Genomic DNA, 17697 nt, shown 5'->3' with positions numbered 1-17697 from the left:
CAGATTTTCTTACAGTCCACAACAGATTGCACCTGCTTATATTTTAGTATTCAGATTACAGTAATCCTCCTTACATAGAATCTGTTACCCCTTAACCATTCACCTCTTTCTCTGGGAACAATTAAAACAAGCTCTTGAAGCTCCGGTCCAACAGGAAGCATTAGGAGACTTATGACTTCAAAGGCTCAGCTCAAAAATACTACAGAGAAATGTGTTTCAGTCAAGGCTCATTCATGAAAGAGAGGTTCCCTTTTCTTCACTGTTCTTAAGAAAAAAGTGAAAAATCCACATTTTCTTTGTAAAAAGATTCAACAGCTGGGAGCAACAAATTCTGAGAAGTGCATGCAAAAGAAGAAAACAGGTCTGTGAGCAGTTATATGTGCATTTGATTTACTCACATAATCCTTAACAGAGTTTTCCTAAACTTATGGGCGAAATGTAATTTCTAGCAACGGGTTGTGAATTTTTATGAGCCAGTAAATGTTTTTCATTTCTAAAGCCATGAGACCATACTTTTTTCCTCTTTTCCTAAGTGCTCATAAATGATAATTCTGCATTTATTATGAGATGCAAAACTGCATTTTACACTGATGTCTTTTTTTAATCCCTTAGTTATAAGGGATAAAAAAGTTATAGTTGTGATGGTTAAATTTAAATGTCTTTGTTTATATCCTTTTTATGTGTGTAGCTGAGACTATCAGCCAGATGCTTCAAGTTGAAGAGTAGGAATATTTCCCATTTACCTAACCATTTAAAGAGCTTATACTTCCCCTGTGAAGCTCTGTTTAGTAGGATGGTGCTGTTTGAATGGTTATTATTTTAAGGTTGCCTGTATGTGTCCTGCTTATCCATTTGGTATCCATTTTGGAAACAGCCCAGCGACATAATGAAATCTCTTCTACTCCTAATGTACCAATGACGAGCGTTTAATGTGCACCTAGTAATGATATAGTTGTGTTATTGCTGGCAAAAACAGCTTATTGTGTACAAAACCAGCCCTAAACCGGATTGTTTTTCCATGCATTCTTATAAAATCACATATGGTTGTGAATAAAGTCAGTCTCTCAATCCATCTCAAAGCCTTAATAAATGAAAAACATTGTTTTTTTGGTCCTTTGATTTATTGTGCAATTTCTAGAGAACAAATGGACATTCTCTTTGTGAGCATCACCTCTTACGAAGTCACCTCACTCTAAGCTTTCAAGCCACTTGAGACATGCTGCTACTGATTAGGCTAATTGCTTGTCCTTCCTCACACCCCCCACCCATACCCAGCCCTTCCCACCCCCACCCCAAATTGCCTTCCACCTTCCCAAAATTCAGCTGTGCCTGGATCATCCATTTGTCTTTGTGTAATGAAATCCCAAGGGCTCCACAAACAGTGGCACCCCATCGCAGAAGCTATTAAATACAGACACGCAGGTTTCTCATGCACTCTTATCACTGGCCTTGTTTATCCCAGACTGCTCCCACTCTACAGCCTAAGGTAATAACTCTAAATCAATGAGACGAGCAGGGGGAATTCGCTGTGAAAGGGTAGAGTGGGGCTGAAAAATCTGTAGACAAAAAAAGGTGCAATTGTGTGGCAGCCTGGTGCAGTTCAGTTGCCTATATTTGTCCTGCTTATCTGTTTGGTAATTTTTTATTCCACCGTTGCACAGTATAGTAAAGGATGTTTTGATTTAGAGCACAATATAAAACTGTACAACCGCAGTTTAGGAACATTCTTTTTTTGACCTAACCTTTCTGGCACGTGGTGTAAAATTGTTGTTTCACCGAACCTAAATCTTTCAGTTATTACAGTATTGAACCAACAATAACTGAGTTTTTGGTCACTTGAGGAAAGTGAAAAGTCACGAACACAACAGAGACATCACCTTTTGCTCTCTGGTGAAGCAGTTGTTTAATTTCCTTCTTATTCCCAAGAGTAAAATAATTTGGTTTTGTCAAAGCTACTGGGGTGTCTCAGTTACATATAATGAGTCCTTTGGTGGCGATGTGTGATGCAGTGGTTAAAGTGGGATTTGGCAGGCTGGGGAACCCACACTGATATAGCAGTGTGCTGGGGAAATGAGTCACTTAGAAAAAAGCCACAAAATTTCATTTCTTTTCTGAGCCAGTGCAAGTCCATTACTGTAAACTGCACCACATACTGCTAAAGACCTAATTTAGCCTGCACTTACTGCCCTGTATAAACTTTGAATAACATGAAATTGTCATTTAATCTGTAGGCATTTCTCAATATGAAATAACCGTCTTCCCCAACACATCATGTGCAGAGTCACTGTCTGATTAAAAAACGTAGCATTAATTAGAAGATTACATATTTGTTTTAAATTCCTATTCAAGAAAATGTAATCACCTGTCTTCTATTTCTTACATCTTGCTTCTGATTAACTGTTTCCCCCCTTTGAAAATACAGCAGCTGTGCTAGCAATACACACTTTGTGCCTAACTGCACATGAACAACTTGTGTGGGTGTACATTTGTTGAGGGTGTATATTTGTTGTGCTGTTTGAAAATGGAATTTGAAATTACATGCTACAAAAAAATTACCCTGTTTATGCTTGGTCCTCTTTAGTAGAGCTAGGGAGAAATACCATGGCCACAATTTTATTGACATCGGTGTGCACGGTATGACAGGGGTGAGAAGGAAAAAGGGACATGTGCATGTGGGACCATGCATTGATTTTACAGTCTCTGAGGCATCATCTAGTAGGACTGCCAGGCAATAGCACATAACAAATGTACTTGTTTGATAGTAATATTCCAATAAACTGCCTCTCCGATTTCATTACTCATTAACTGATGGATTACAGCTCTGGATTTTTGGGAGCCAACTTTAACCTCTGATTGCATCACCCAACTTGTCATTTTTCAACACAATGGGTCATTGGTGCAAAGAGCAAGTTTATTTTAACCCAAACATCATCTTTAAATTCCTGAACCAGCAATTTTAGCAACTGCCAGCCTTCTTACAAAATCATTGTAAGTCTCAGCATTATTATTTCTGGGTACCCAGTATTACCAAAATGCACCGACACCAGAAAACACAGCAAGGGTAACGATGACAACATTAGCATTGGTCTGTCCCCTTTTCTTAAAACTGTGGCTCTACCATCTATTCACTTAATTACCTAACTTTAAATTCTTCACAGTGACTGTCTGCTTTTTGTGCTTTTTCCTCAGCTGCCTTCCAATGAAGACATGAGAAGACAGCTTTATTCATTTATTTTTTCCATTATGAAGTTTACATTGTGGGATTTATAACCAACATGGTGTTCTTACTATAGATAGAGTATGACATGCCCCGGTCAGCTGTGCAAAACTGATGTTAGTACTAAATCCTATATCAAAACATGCCCCTAAAAGGCAGCCAACCCATACAAAGGCTTTTTTCTGCAAATGTGTTAGCAACATAGTTATGCAGCTGCAGTGTGATTATAATTATGTAACTTCTTGAACTTTGATGAAAGTCCAATTGAAGTCAAAAAGGACAATCTGATCTCTCCCTGATTTTATTAATGATGCATATGTGTCCTTGAGAAGCAGTTAGCCTGTTTCCTCTGTAAGTAATATATATCCCTGATTAGATTATAACAATAATGATTATAATGGACTGTCCTCACTTTGCTAATTACTTGTGCCATTAATATGCGATATTAAACTCACACAATCAGCAGAAGGGGCCAGGCAGAAACTACTAACTGGATTTGTAAAATCCATCACTGCTGTTTTTATTCTGGGGAAGCACAAAAGATTGGATTCACTTCATCAAGTCAGATGCATTACTCTCCACACAAACAAGATAATGTGAGGCAGAGGATTAATACAGTCATAACGTGCAGCTTAATCCACACCAGCAAATCAGGCAACAGATGGAAATGTGAACGTGTAGTGGGAGCGGTAATATAGTTTCTAGCTCACTGAACTGTAGTGGCTCTTGGTATTACGTGAATGCACATCATGAACCCCCAGTGTACCCTCTGCTTTCTCCCACCAGGAAGAGTACTCTGCTAAATGCCAGTGTGGAAAACACCAGTGTGTAAAACATGATAGATGGTACTGTAGTCTTTAAATGGCATCATTTCACCACTTGCATAATCGGAAAAGAAGCTTAGCCCCTCACTCTGAAAATGAGCTTCAGTGTTCAGAGGCTGCAACTCCAGTAGAATTTATTAATTGATATTGTATTTCCATATTACAGCGGAGACTAGCATGTTGCAGAGTGTTGATGAATTCAAAGGCTGGTGGTAGTCAAGAGGTGTTTATTTCATGGGCCCCTGCCCCACTGACAGTCTTTTCATATCTGGACATGATATAGAGCCTTGACCTGGGGACATTACACTTATGAGGAGCAAAGATAGCTCTTCTTTTTGAAATCCAGCAGACCAGCAAATGCAGGAGCCGTGAAGCGGCTAACCCCTCTGTCTTGTGTTTCAGTTCACAAAGAAGGAGGCCGTAGGTAAAGTGTCATCAGGAGAGACACAAAGGAGTCAGAGATTACCGAGGTCCAAATAGGTCAAGCTTGCCTGACAAAAGTGGGAGTGTTAGGAATCCATAGCTCAAGCCCCAAGGTGATTTATTTGACATTACACAGAGCCTGCAGTACAAGAAAGGAGTCCACTGAAGGGAAAACAACTCAGTGGCAACTGGATAGATTGTTATGGAACGGGTATGGTACAGATGTCATTCCCACAGGATGAAGATCCCTTATTTTAGCAACAATGCTGATTTTTCCACTAGCACCAACAATAGGTTGGGATTTGTGGTTGGAGTGAAATGCAATAAAACCCAATTTTATGAAAAACCATTGACTGGTAAGGACAATCATGATATAAAGAACAAACTTATCTTAAAAAGCAATAGCTGTCATGTGCTAGCCCATTTGGGGTGTGGTTACAGTATAAAGTGTGTCTCCGTTTGGATTACTCTATTATTACAGTTCCATTATTTATACAGTGCAAGTACTACATATTTGTGCATGATTTTTTTTATGGGGTATTGGTGTCCCAAATCGAACACAGCAAGTTATCTTCTTGTTAAAAATTAAGCTCTCAGTCAAACACATCAGCAACAATCTGGCAACAATTGGTTACCAGGAAAAAATATCCATTCCTCTTCTAGTTGGCGAGTGATTGCTGGAAGGTGCTGGCTGTTCCTGGGTGAAGTTGGTCAAAACAAAAAACCTCCTTGCCTTTTCTCTGGTCACTCTTTGGTCGCTGTGATCTCCCAGCATTTGCATGCATCTTGGAAAAAGTGTAAACTGCAAAAAGAGAATATCTGTCTTTAGAGTGACAATTGTACATTACCATGCAATAAACATAAAAAAATTTTAAAGGATCTTCAAAAAGCTTTTACTGTAAAGGTGACGCTTCTGTTTGTGTCACTTTTCTCAGTTTTAAGATCACTTGGCAAGTAGTTTGCAGACATGCTACTATCCGGTCTTTAAGTCTGACGTCACTGGCCGTGTCTGGGCTAGCCGTGCCTCCAGGTCCATAAATCAAATGATCACTGTGGCATCACTGAGAGTTGAAAAACTGTCTGAAGTCTTTCATCTTTAATAAAATGATCAGTGTTCTGCTCTACCAGGTGTAACAATTGAGTTTAACATCCAGGCATCCATGAAAACGGAATTTATGACATTTAACGGAGTTAGAAAATAGCAAGGAGTCAGCTCGCTAGCTTCCATCTAAATACAATATAGCATGTCCTGACTGAGGGATTTTGGAAACAAATTCAAACGTACAGCTCTGCTATCACTTCCAACATAAATGAAGAAAGAAAACTAAACAGCAGTAACGTTTGTAGGGTTACTGAAGTTTGGCTAGCTGGTATATAACGATGTGCTACGTGACCGCTAGTGACACAGCTATGTGAGCACAATATAAACACGCTTTCTTCCACTCGGTAAAAGTTAACGTGAGGATTCTCGATGGTCAGGAACAAATGTAATCGCATGGCAGGATGCTGTAAATGGACCAAACCTCAGCCAGGAGAACAACTGAGATAATCCATCCATAATATCAGGTTAGTCATTAATATACTGCTGCATGGGCTGGGCTGTAGTTACATCATAAGGTTTTAAAAACTGAGCTTTAAAATGATTAGCGGTAATAAAAGCCGAGGGAGGCCAACAGTGATCACTGACTGTTTTTAGGAGCTTTTTGAGATTAAATAGAAGAAAATACAAAATATTAAACATGTTAACAACACAAAAGCTATATTAAACGCAGACTACTTTAGGCCCGGAAGCAGGATTCGTCACGTCATCACTTAAAGACCGGATATCCACACTAGTTTTTGGCAACTGCAGCAGCGCACAACCTAATGACCAAAGCACCATATACCTCTTTGTGACCAATTTCACCCTAGTGGTTTCCAGTAACCTCCAGCAAACATTCACCAAACGGTCACAGAATACTGATAGTTGCCAGATGGCCACTGACTGGTCTCTAGCAGTGATTGTTGCACTAGCTGTCACATTTACAGCTTTTTAAGATTTTCACATAATGCATACATAACAGTAAATTCCTCTACAGGAAAATTAACACTCAACATTAAAAAGCAAATTCAGCCACTGTTTGCAAGCTAGCTAATTTTTAGCTAGCTAGCAACAGGGCATGACTGTCTGCCCTGTCAACACTTGGCAAGTTGGCAACTGCTAAGAATTTGTATTGCACTTAATATAGATGTACAAATTGCATTGTACTCCTGGGATTACATCTTAATGTAACCATGTGGTCTATTCGTAGTATAAGCCTCACAGAGTAACTAAATATGATTTTTCACTGAGAATTTCACAGAAAAGCAGCAGTAGATGGCAGATGGTAATATATCATGCCTTGCACTTCAGTAAAATGTCAGTTTTCTTTTTTCTTTCGTTTTTTTTTGCGACCTTTGCTCTCTGCACTCCCTGCACACTTGTAATCCAATATCCATTTCAGCATGGAAATGAGAAATAACAAGATTAGGAAACAATTTATATGAATCGTCTCATGTTCACTCACTGTTTACACTTTCCTAGGAGGGAAGGGAGACTGCGGTCTCCATGGAAACTGGCTGGCCAATAGTGGGTGTTTTCTGTCTAAAAGCATGACGTGCTGCTGTTGGAGATGGGTATTGAAGTTGGCAAATGTAGTGTCTACCCATAATTTTTATAGCAAAGAAAGTAGGAACCAGGGAAACTGCATGAGTGGAAATTTTTGCTCATCATGTGCAGGCTCAAGATGTTTGCTTTATGGTTGTGCTTTCCTGTTTTAGTTTGTTTAAACACCAAGTACACCCACCGCTATGTTTAAATTAATAATAACAGTAACTAAAAATGCAGCTGAAATGTTTGGATTTATGATTTTGAAAATGCTGTAGTAGTGTTACAAAATTGGATCTGTATTAAAATATCCCCCCAAAAATGCATACATCTGGGGTTTTATTGAATACCTTCCTGGATTTATTGTTTTGAAAGCACTGTAGAGTGCTACACAAATAAAGTTTGTTATATAATTTAACAGGCAGATACAGCTGAGCCCTCAGGAAAATGTGCTGTTCCCTGTTCTGGGCAATATGAGCAGCGGCCTTGAAACTACCTGTCGACATTGATCAGTCACGCGGCGGGTTTCTCTGAAATGGGACTTGCAGTTATTAGAGCGAGAGGCTGTTAGATGGAGAAGCCTGTCATCTCCCCTGCCTCTGACGACTCAGGTAAGCCCTGAGGAAAACTGCCCCCCGGAGCACATCAGCTCTCGCCATCGCTCGAGTTTCAAGTGCTTGTGTGATGTATTGGCTCTCACCTGTGTGCTCTCCAGGAGAAATTGTATGGCAATTCAGAGTCATAGCTATGCAAATTAGGATATCAACCGATAGTGTAGAAAATGGGGTTATATTTAGGGTGCAGTAAGGGAGTTTTTTAATCCAGTGTGGGAGTTCATGACAGTGTATCTGTGGAGGGTTTTATAGGATTTTTGTCATTACAGTTGCTGCTATATCAGTTCCATTTTTAAAAAGAAACTTATTTTCAACTGCTTAGGAAAGAAGCACACAATTCAAATTACACTGCAGCAGAATATTTTATTTCTCTACTTTGGTGTTATAGTACCTTTCTACCATTTATTTATGTTGGTTTTCAGTTATAATTAGCTTAGTCCTTTCCGATTGTTTCTAAGTTAATTTGTATTACTGTTCATAGATTTAGCTGCTGGTTGTTAAAGTGGATTTCAGACATCTCTGATTACTTGTGTTATATATGTAAATCACTTCCATCACATCAAGTTTCAAACAGATTAAATGTTAAAATCCCTTACATTACCAGGCTAAGACCAAGCAACAGTGGCTCTTAGAAAAGCACTTTCTAAACTCTGAATATATTTCTGTAGTTTTAGGTAGAAATGTTTTTGCGGTCAGGATTATTTTTGGTGGGGCCATTTTTTTACAGTATGTGTGATTTTGATGTCTATGGTATGCTTCCACCAGTAGATATGACTGGAGTATGTATGATAGCAGTTACTACAGGACGCAGCAGGACCTGGCATCAGCTGATAACTCGTCGCCCACCCTCTCAACTAAATATGGTCACATTTGCCTACAAAAACTAGGATGGTAACAACCACAATGCTAAAGTTTAGGCTAGAAAAATGTGGTTCACAAACCAGAGGCTGAGGTTACAAGGTGTACATCTTTTATGCACAGTGTATGTTAATGAGAGCAAAAGTGCTGATAAAATTCTAAGCAGGTGACAAACAGGTAATGCGGACAAAGTAATGTGGGTGGCATATTTTACCTTAATACCTTGCTGTTCCACACTTGGAGTATTTTTAAAGCTAATTTCTTGGAGTCAAGGTTAAAAACAGAGCTACATTCGCCAGCGATTTAATAAACAAGTTAAGCATATTATACTTTTAACAAATTTGATATATTCAAAGCTCTGAAGCTGACTGTCTACCAATACTGAGGCAGATATTTGTGTCATTTTGTGTTTGCACTGATGTGCATTTAAAGCTTGTGCACTTCCCTTCATTTTCTTGTTTAACTGTCAATGCCCTGATGTTATTCCAAGGTATTCAAAATATTCCTTGATGGCTCTGTAGAGAGCTGAACCCAGCAGTCCCTCTCTACTCATTCTTACTCTTCCTGAATATCGCCAAATGTCTTTCAAAACATCTTTCACACTACTCATTTCGCCAATGTCTCCCCTCCTGTCCTATAGACCCACACAGCAGGTAATATCTCTCTGGGGCTGCCAGCTACAATGTCTTTCATACCAACACCTCATCAAACTAAAAGACAGCAACCCAGGGTGTGTTCGTTCATTTGCAAGGTCCCTTCACTGTGGTCCGGCTCTGTGAGGAGGCTGGTACCCGCTAAGGCTTGGGAACCCATTTAATCAATTGCAGAGATTACAGTAGTCAAGACCAGCTGGCGCCTGCTTAAAACAAACGTCTTTGGTGTCCACGCAGGGGCCGATTACCCCCACTGCTTACCCCGGAGCCCCCTTGCTATGAAGGGGCAAAGACCACCAGTGGATTGCAGTCAAATGCTGTGCCTTGAGATTGACGGCGCTGTTGTGTCACATCTCATTCAGCAAAGGTCACATATTTTACATGCACAAAGCCGTCTTATGGTGCATTGTAACTGAAAACCTGAAAGGCTGTGTTTAGTTTCACATGGTGATTTGTGTATGACGCCAAATGTTGTGTTATTTGCATAGAGTTTGTTTATACTAGCTGTTACACTAAAATGATCAACACACAAAGTTTTGTACACATATTTGTGATTAGCTGCTGCCTTCACTTCTGTGAGATTTTCTCTTTCTGGCACCCTGTGGACCAACTTTACATATTTCCCAGCATGCAGCAAAATAACATTCTGAAAGAGACATCTTTATGTCCCCGTGTTATTTTTCAGCAGCAGTGATTCTTAAAATATTCACAGTCATATTGGGTAAACCTTCAAGTGCTCCAAGGTTGCCAAGGAAATGTTTATAGAATTTGTTTCTCCCAGCAGCTGCTCTTCTGAACCCAGAGCTCTATACAAAAATCACCGCTGGGCACTGTCACATGAGTCACTGTGAGTTTGTGAGGTTTCTCCAAATGACTTGTTATGTTCATTTAGAAAAATGTAACTAATTCATTTTTAATGATATACCATTGATTTCACATGGGGTTGATCAGGGGAGAAAAGTAAACAGCACTAAGCTTACTTTTTGTCTGCTAATTTATTTGTTGAACCGAAATAGGAACAGCTGCTTCTCTGAATTCTTTTTGTTTGTTATATAGTTGATCCATTGTGTGTATACTGTGAAATACCCAGCAATAGTGACAAGCCCCTTGATCAAATCTGCAGAGATGGTGTTTCAGTATCTTTTAAACTCTTTTTGGTCCTATAGCCTGCAACCTTGCTTTTCTAGCAAACTCTCAGTGCTTTTATTAGCTTCATTAACCCAAATCATAGCATCTGCTAAGCACTACAGGTGATGGCACACAGATAATGTTTCCAGCAACCATGTGAAGACAGGAGCTCATTTAGCATCTAAATGACTCATCTATCCATCCATCCGTCCGTCCATCCATAAAGTTCCTTCATCCAATTCAGGGTTGCTGGAGCCTATTCCAGCTGTCATTGAGCAAGAGGCGGAGGACACCATGGACAAGTCACCAGTCTATTGCAGGGCAGGTAAATAGTCAGATACTATAGCTCACCAACTAATTAATGGGAACCCAAATCAGGACCAAATGAGACCACAATCAGATATTGAGCACTAATGTGGCTCTTTTCCTCCTAGATGAAAGGAGTTCTCTTAATCAGTAGGTGAATTGGTCATTCTGGGCATATTTATATATATTTCAGTACAAAAGAAAATGAAAAAAAAAGTTCTTTGTCTCTCCCATAAAAAATATACTTGAATTAAATTTAGTTGAATTCAGTTTCATGATTTGGTGGCTTCTAGCACTGCTGGTGTTGTTATCGTGCTCTCTTCTAACCACTTGAAGAAATTCAAATTTAGTCATCTAAATTTGAATTTCTTTAAAGGGGATAGTTACAAAAAGCCAACTGTGAATTGCGAAGGTGTGAGCACTCAATGACTCCTGTCTGTCAGTGGGCGCACAATGGCTTGGTGGCTATCTGCCACACTGATCCAGCCATCCATTTTCTTTCAGTTATCCAACTGAGGGTTGCAGGGGGCAGCTGAAGCCTATCCCAGCTGGCATAGGGAGAAAGTGAGGGTGCATACTAGATAGGACGCCAGTCCGTCACATATGGCACAGTTTGTGGCAAATTTTCTTCAGCCACTGCAGGGCTTTATAGTAGAACTCTGAGTTGAAGGTCTGGCTTTGGGGGATAAATTCAAAACCCTGTGAATATTCGTTCCTTTCACTGCCCAGCTGGTCATGGCACATGGCTGTCAATGCATGAACCTATTTCTGGCAGAGGTCTCTTCCTTTCAAAAGGTACTTTGAGTGCTTGCTCATATGGAGCAATTTTGTTCTTTCTGTAACACTGGAGGATCTTTAACTCATATCATAAAGCACCTTGACTATTGCTAGGAACTGGCACTAAATGAATAAAGAAATTGAATTACATCCCCTTCCCACCAAAAAAGAAACAAACAAACTGCAGCTGTATAGGTTTTGGATTTCAGCCTCATCACCAGTGATGATCCATAACAGAGACATATTTTACCTTGTCCTTGTACAAGTTTGAGGCGTGTGGTGAAACTGCTGACAGACTTGATCAAGTGGTCAGAGCAGGACTTCCAGGGACAGATTCAAACAGCAGGAGCTCTGGAATCATTACAGAATTTTACAAGCCAATAACTTTTAAAGGGGATGGGTGCCAAAATCAGTTTTGACTTCTTAACCAGTCACAATTTATTTATTTATTTCACTCACAATTCAAGGTCAATCATTTTAGAAAGCAGGTTGCTTGTGGATGTCCATACACAGAGAAGCCAAGGCTGGGAATCAGGCCCACAACACACATGGCATTATAAAAAGGATTAAATTGGGCATTTACAACAAACTTAAGAAAAGCAAGGTGTACAGAAAGGTGCTTTTCATTCAAAAACAATTAGAAGACTAGCAAAAAGTTCTAAATGAAAACTGACTTTTTATGCTCTTCTTGAAAATGACCTTAAATGACATCAAAGAAACTGACCAGAGGGAGTTTTCTGGTGAGTGTGAAAGCACACCTTGTCTTGGCAGTCAGGCATGAGCAGTTTAGCTTTATGAATGTACATGTTATATCCTCAGCCAGGTGAACATACAATCCTCTGGCTGTTACCGGGGAGTTTTCTTTGGCCTCCTCACCCTGTCGCTTTACCCCAAATGATGATAGAGAGCAGCTCCTCTGGTGATGCTTTGAATTTTTTTTTTTTCGGCAAGGAAAAAAAAGAGCACGACAGGGTTGTTTGGTTGAGTCTTTTTAGTTTGTTGTATGTTTCTTGGCAAGAAGTCTGAAAACAGTGTCACTCATTTTTAATTTGTTTTTTATTGATTAGACTTGCTGCCCTTTGGTGTGTGTACTGCTGGTGATCTGTCATGTCACTGTAGAGTAGATGAAGAATGACAGGGAATAATTATTTTAAGCATATTAAACAAATCACAACCTCTAAAGTAAGAACTGTACCATTCCCCTTATCTGACTTTATTCTCACATGCTGCATCTACTTTGTCGTGTTTAAAAACAAATAAAAATGAAATGGGGAAGATCTTTAACGATTTATAACCAAAACACTTTATTCTTCTACCATTCTCCACATTTCTCAAATGCCTGTGAATTTTCCTGTGAAACATATTTTGTTAGATCTTAAATCTAAACCTTTAAAATTCTTGAAACTTTTAAGAATTTTTGAGTGCTTCAGATCAGGACCCTCATTTAGTGCTTTTACAATGTCGTTGTGTAAAGTTCCAACAATTTTTAATGAAAAGAACTTGAGGTTGTTGGTAACTCCAATTTGAGTTGCCTTGTTTTTGGGACCACATCAAACTTTGCCTGGTTAATAAGTCATTTGAGAGAATAGTAGATCCTTAAAAATAGTAAAGGTCTGTTCAGAATTACGAAAAAGCACTCGTTTAAATTGACTGTTGATTTAAAATAGAAAATGAAGCCATGTTGATATAGTGAGTCTACATTGTCATCTTATTTCATAACTGACAGTGTGACTAAAGAGCACTGCCCCATGAAATATAACTTTTGTTTGTAATAAGCTCTTTAGACATATGAAAGCAGTTTTGTAATGTTTTTTAAAATAATTATAACAATAATCTAAGAAATGTAAAATTTCATGGCGTAATTTCTGTAGGCTATTATTTATTTGTAATACCAAAAATATTGCATTCATTGTACAACTGTTACTGAGATATAAAAATGTCCTTGCACATGGAAAAATTAAAACAGATTTGTAAATTAATATTATTTAGCAAGTGCAATATAATCTTATTAAATAAAAATGACCTAAAGTAACCTTTGAAATAACTTATTTTTAATAAGATTTTTTTCCTGGATTATTTAACTGTTTTGTTTTGTTGTCATGACTATAAGTTCACTCTAAACTCATCTGAATTGAGAAATTGTGATTAATGATTGCTAGCATGTCATGCTGCCCTAACTCCTGTAACATAAAACATAACACCCACGGAATCTGGACAGCCCAGACCCCTGTGTACATGAACTTAGGAAGCCAAGTTACAATCATAAATATTTCATTGTGAAAATTGCTGCGAGTCATAAATGCATCATGTGAATAGAGACGACTGGAGCTCAGCCAGATGTCCTGTAACAGCGCAGCAAGATATGCATCACCTCATAACAGGCACCAATTAACCGGACCCTCGTACATCAGGTCCTCGTCACTTACAAAGTCATTGCCTTCCTTCCTGCTCTCATTATCGTCACATGCAGTAGGCTATGTACCCACAAGAGTGCACTTCACAGTAGCTGCAGTAAGGGGAGGTATTGCCCCACCCACTTTCTTTTTATCAGTGAGGGCTTCCTTCTGTGGTTTTCAGGGGCTCCAGGGTTAAAGAATGGGGCTTTCCTCATGTCCCTGTGTGATATCTCTATTGTACTGGGAGAAAACACTCATTCAGAGCAGTGCAGACAGGTTTCTAAAGCATATGAATTTTGACAGTGGGACATATGTCAAAGCACCTACTCTGCATATCACAACGTCCAAATCACCAGGTTCACTGGTTAGAAACAATGTGACACTTAACAGTGTCTGAGAATGTGTGTTTTTCTTTTCTTTAAAAGGTCAGACAGTACATAACCTAATAAGGTTGCAGTGGCCTTAATATCTCAGGTACATGAGTGTTTATTATCATTGTTAAAATTATAGAAAAAATTTTGCAAAAACAAAGAACTGACTTTAGCTCCTACTGAAAATACCTACCTTTCTGAAATGGTTGGAAAAATATAATATAATGAATGCTCACATTTGCAGGAACTATAAAACCGAGAGATAAAAACATCAAAAGAATGTAATGAAAAATATATCTTTTAGTATGCTGTTTATTTATTTGTATCTGTGGTGTCTGAAGGATTTCAAAAGGCAACTATTTAAACTATATAAACTATACAAACCTCTGCAGTGAAGGAAGGTGAAGGTTGTTTTTAATAACTAATAGGCTGAAATTATAAATACTTAGTGTTTCTTTTCTTTTTTTTGCTTACTCTGGTCTGAATTAGTTGAGTCTGTAAAAATTTCTCACACAGAAAACTCAAATATGTCACTAAAAAACAACATTCAATCTTCTTATTGGCAATATGGAAGGCATTTAGCTGAAGCATGCAGTGTACACCTAGTAGCTGGGTTGAATCATGTTCTCGCGCTAAACATACCACTCTGGAGTTGATCTGGAATCAGAGATCACGTCCTCCAAAGGGTCTTGTTATTTTGATCCGCATCAGAGTGTGATTACTGCGTTCACATCTGCATGAACCATGTGCAGCAAGCTGGAAAACGAACCAAAGTTTGATTCAAATGAATTAAACATTATTATTATCGGAGTTTGGGCATTTTAATGACAAAAGTAGCCACTTAAATGGACTACTAAATCATATTTAAAAAGCATTTTTATGCAGTTTTCACAAATATCATATCTTGTTGTTCAAATAAAAGCCTATTTAAGAACCACAGACAGTATAAAGGATGGGACAGAAGTGCATCCACAGCTATCACCACCTGGTGACTTTTAGATAGAATGCTGCTCCTTGTGTTACATACAGTGTGTTTTCCAAGTGCACTATTTTCCAAATACACTTTTACTACAAAAAGCAAGATGGTGACAATGTTAAACTTCCGGTTTCAAAATGCTCACCAGCTCATTGGTGACATGATGGTGGCCATGTCCATCTTTTTAATATTGTCAGTTTATTATGTCCTGTTCCTAGGGGTATGATTTCGATTATTGCAACCCTACCCAAATATGGTAACACTGGCCAAAAAGCACATCACATAATTGAAACTGCTTTGCCAAAATCAGCATCTTGTCTAAACACATTGGAAAATCATCCTTACAGCATGGCACTTTGCTGAAATGGTAGAGTGGCGATAAACAGAAAACTGAAACAGCTGAGATTGAGACAAACAGTGCTGCTGTTTTTATAGCCTATATCTCCACACAGCAAATGGTGCTGCTCGCCATATCTGCCCCCTACATTATTTACACCTCATTTTTATTAGGGCAGTCTTGACATGTGTGCCCAATGATCGATGGGAGATTTTTTTTTCTTTTTAGTAATAGTAGCCTGCAGGGTAGCCAAAGTGGGGCACAATCTTACAGTTTTTATTTATTTATTTATTTATTATTTTTTAATGGAGGAAGTATAATAATGGAAGAGGGGGATTTTTTTTATTGCCTTGTTTTTTTCTACCTAAACAGGAAAGAGTTATACATCAAAGATTTAAGCTGATTGTTTTGGGATGATGTAACACCCAGAGGGTCCGTGAGTGTTTGATTTCAGAGAGTCAGAGACCAAATGTAAATATCCCCCCTCACTGTTGTAAATGGCTTAACCTAAGAGTCAACATGCAACCAATTATTTCTTAATTTTAATCACATAGAAACCAAATCCCCAACCGTTATTCACCCTTGGCTGCAGTATCTAATTTGCAGTAGGGGTAAGAGGCTGCTTTAACAATTCACAGTTGGAATCAATTTATTTATATAAAGTAACCATCAGTGACACTCAAATAGAAGCACGTCCACTGATGCATAATAAAACACAATTCAAGGACCATACTGCTCAACTTATGATGTGATATACACTTATCATTACACTCTCTTTGCTTACAGAACACTTTCTGCTGCCATCATGACTGACACATACTTACAGTAAAAGTCAAAAGTTTTCAGATGCTTGCCTTAATAATACATATTTATATTAGTTGCTGTTGAAATGCTGTCCAAACTGATCTGACCTTGCCTCAGCTACGGAACAAAAATAAATTATATATAACCTATACAGACTTCGCATGGAAAATAAGGAAGAATAATACATACTATGAAGCGCTGAAGATGCACTTTTCAAGCCGTTAAGCCAGGAGGACATCCACACTGGTGAAATGTAAAAGCCTGAAATCCACAGGAGATGCATTCCTGGATTTGTAAAGGGATTTTCTTTGAGGCAGATACCAGTGAATATTAATGTCCAGAGGAACTGCGGTTGTCAGGCTTTGTGTGGCTCAAAATGGTCACGCCAGCATGGAGAGAGGCTACACAGGTTGTATTTTTCAAATCAGGACCAAATATAACCTTAAAATTAATCTTAAAATCACTCCCTGCCTTACCTGAGGTCAGATTTACTTCATTGCATTGAATCAAAATCAGCTTTTAGTAAGGCTTTAGTAACATCAGGAAGGCAGGAGTAGTGAAGTCAAACTCAACTGCTGTAGATTTCCAGATGTCCTTGTGTGACATCTAAATTCATTGTTTGCAGTTTACCCAACGTTAACGTTTTGTACTATAAAACCACACAGTGTAAAGCAATACAATGCATGATAGTAACTTGTCCTTGCTACGAGTGGTGAGTGGTGGAAAATTTAATAAAATATTATTATGTATACTTTTTCCTATTTAATATTCCCACTCTACTACATTGAACAGAGAAATACTGTACTATATATTGCATTGGAAAGCTCTAGCACAGCTAGAAAAACATTGAATTACTGCTTACATATTGTGTAGTACACTAATATATTCTACACATAATCAAGTAAAACTCACAATCGCTTTACCCGTATCCTGGGTTTGGAGTCTTGTTTCACATGCCTACCATAGTAGCATGTCAAAAAATGACTGGAGAATCTGGGTAGATACACAGCATGTTAATATAATGATGAGACAGAGGTTTGCTCATTGATTGCAGAGGAGCTGAAAGGGCAGGAGGTAAAGAGCTTCATCAGACAGCCACACACACAAACACAAACCGAGACAAGGCTAACATGGACAACACAGAGGACAGGAGCAGTTCATCTGTACCTTTAGAAAGAAAGTATTGTCCATACGGTTAATTTATTTTTCTGTACTTTCTTCTCCAACCCATTTCTAAGATAAACTTGTGTCGCTAAGCAGGATTTATGAGAATAATATTTAAGAAAATTGTTATTAAACATGAGCGTTTTTCAAATTAAATATGCATAATTGTTTAATACTAACAATAATCATAACTAAAGAAAACATAAAAATTTAAAAAAGTACA

The 17697-nt window shown here is 38.4% G+C and overlaps 1 long non-coding RNA gene across 1 annotated transcript; it reads right to left on the bottom strand.

Annotated features, from left to right (window-relative positions):
- Positions 1-4284: 4284 nt before the first annotated feature.
- Positions 4285-16554, bottom strand: LOC112847502 (uncharacterized). Its single transcript, XR_003221073.1, has 3 exons — positions 16500-16554; positions 14836-14949; positions 4285-5266 (listed from the first exon to the last, which is right to left on the bottom strand). It is a non-coding gene; the product is annotated as an uncharacterized LOC112847502 (long non-coding RNA).
- Between the last annotated feature and the right edge of the window lie 1143 nt (positions 16555-17697).

This window comes from Oreochromis niloticus, linkage group LG2, assembly GCF_001858045.2.
Source record: "Oreochromis niloticus isolate F11D_XX linkage group LG2, O_niloticus_UMD_NMBU, whole genome shotgun sequence".
NCBI classification, from domain to species: Eukaryota; Metazoa; Chordata; class Actinopteri; order Cichliformes; family Cichlidae; genus Oreochromis; species Oreochromis niloticus.
This window is presented reverse-complemented; position numbering and strand designations above follow the sequence as displayed.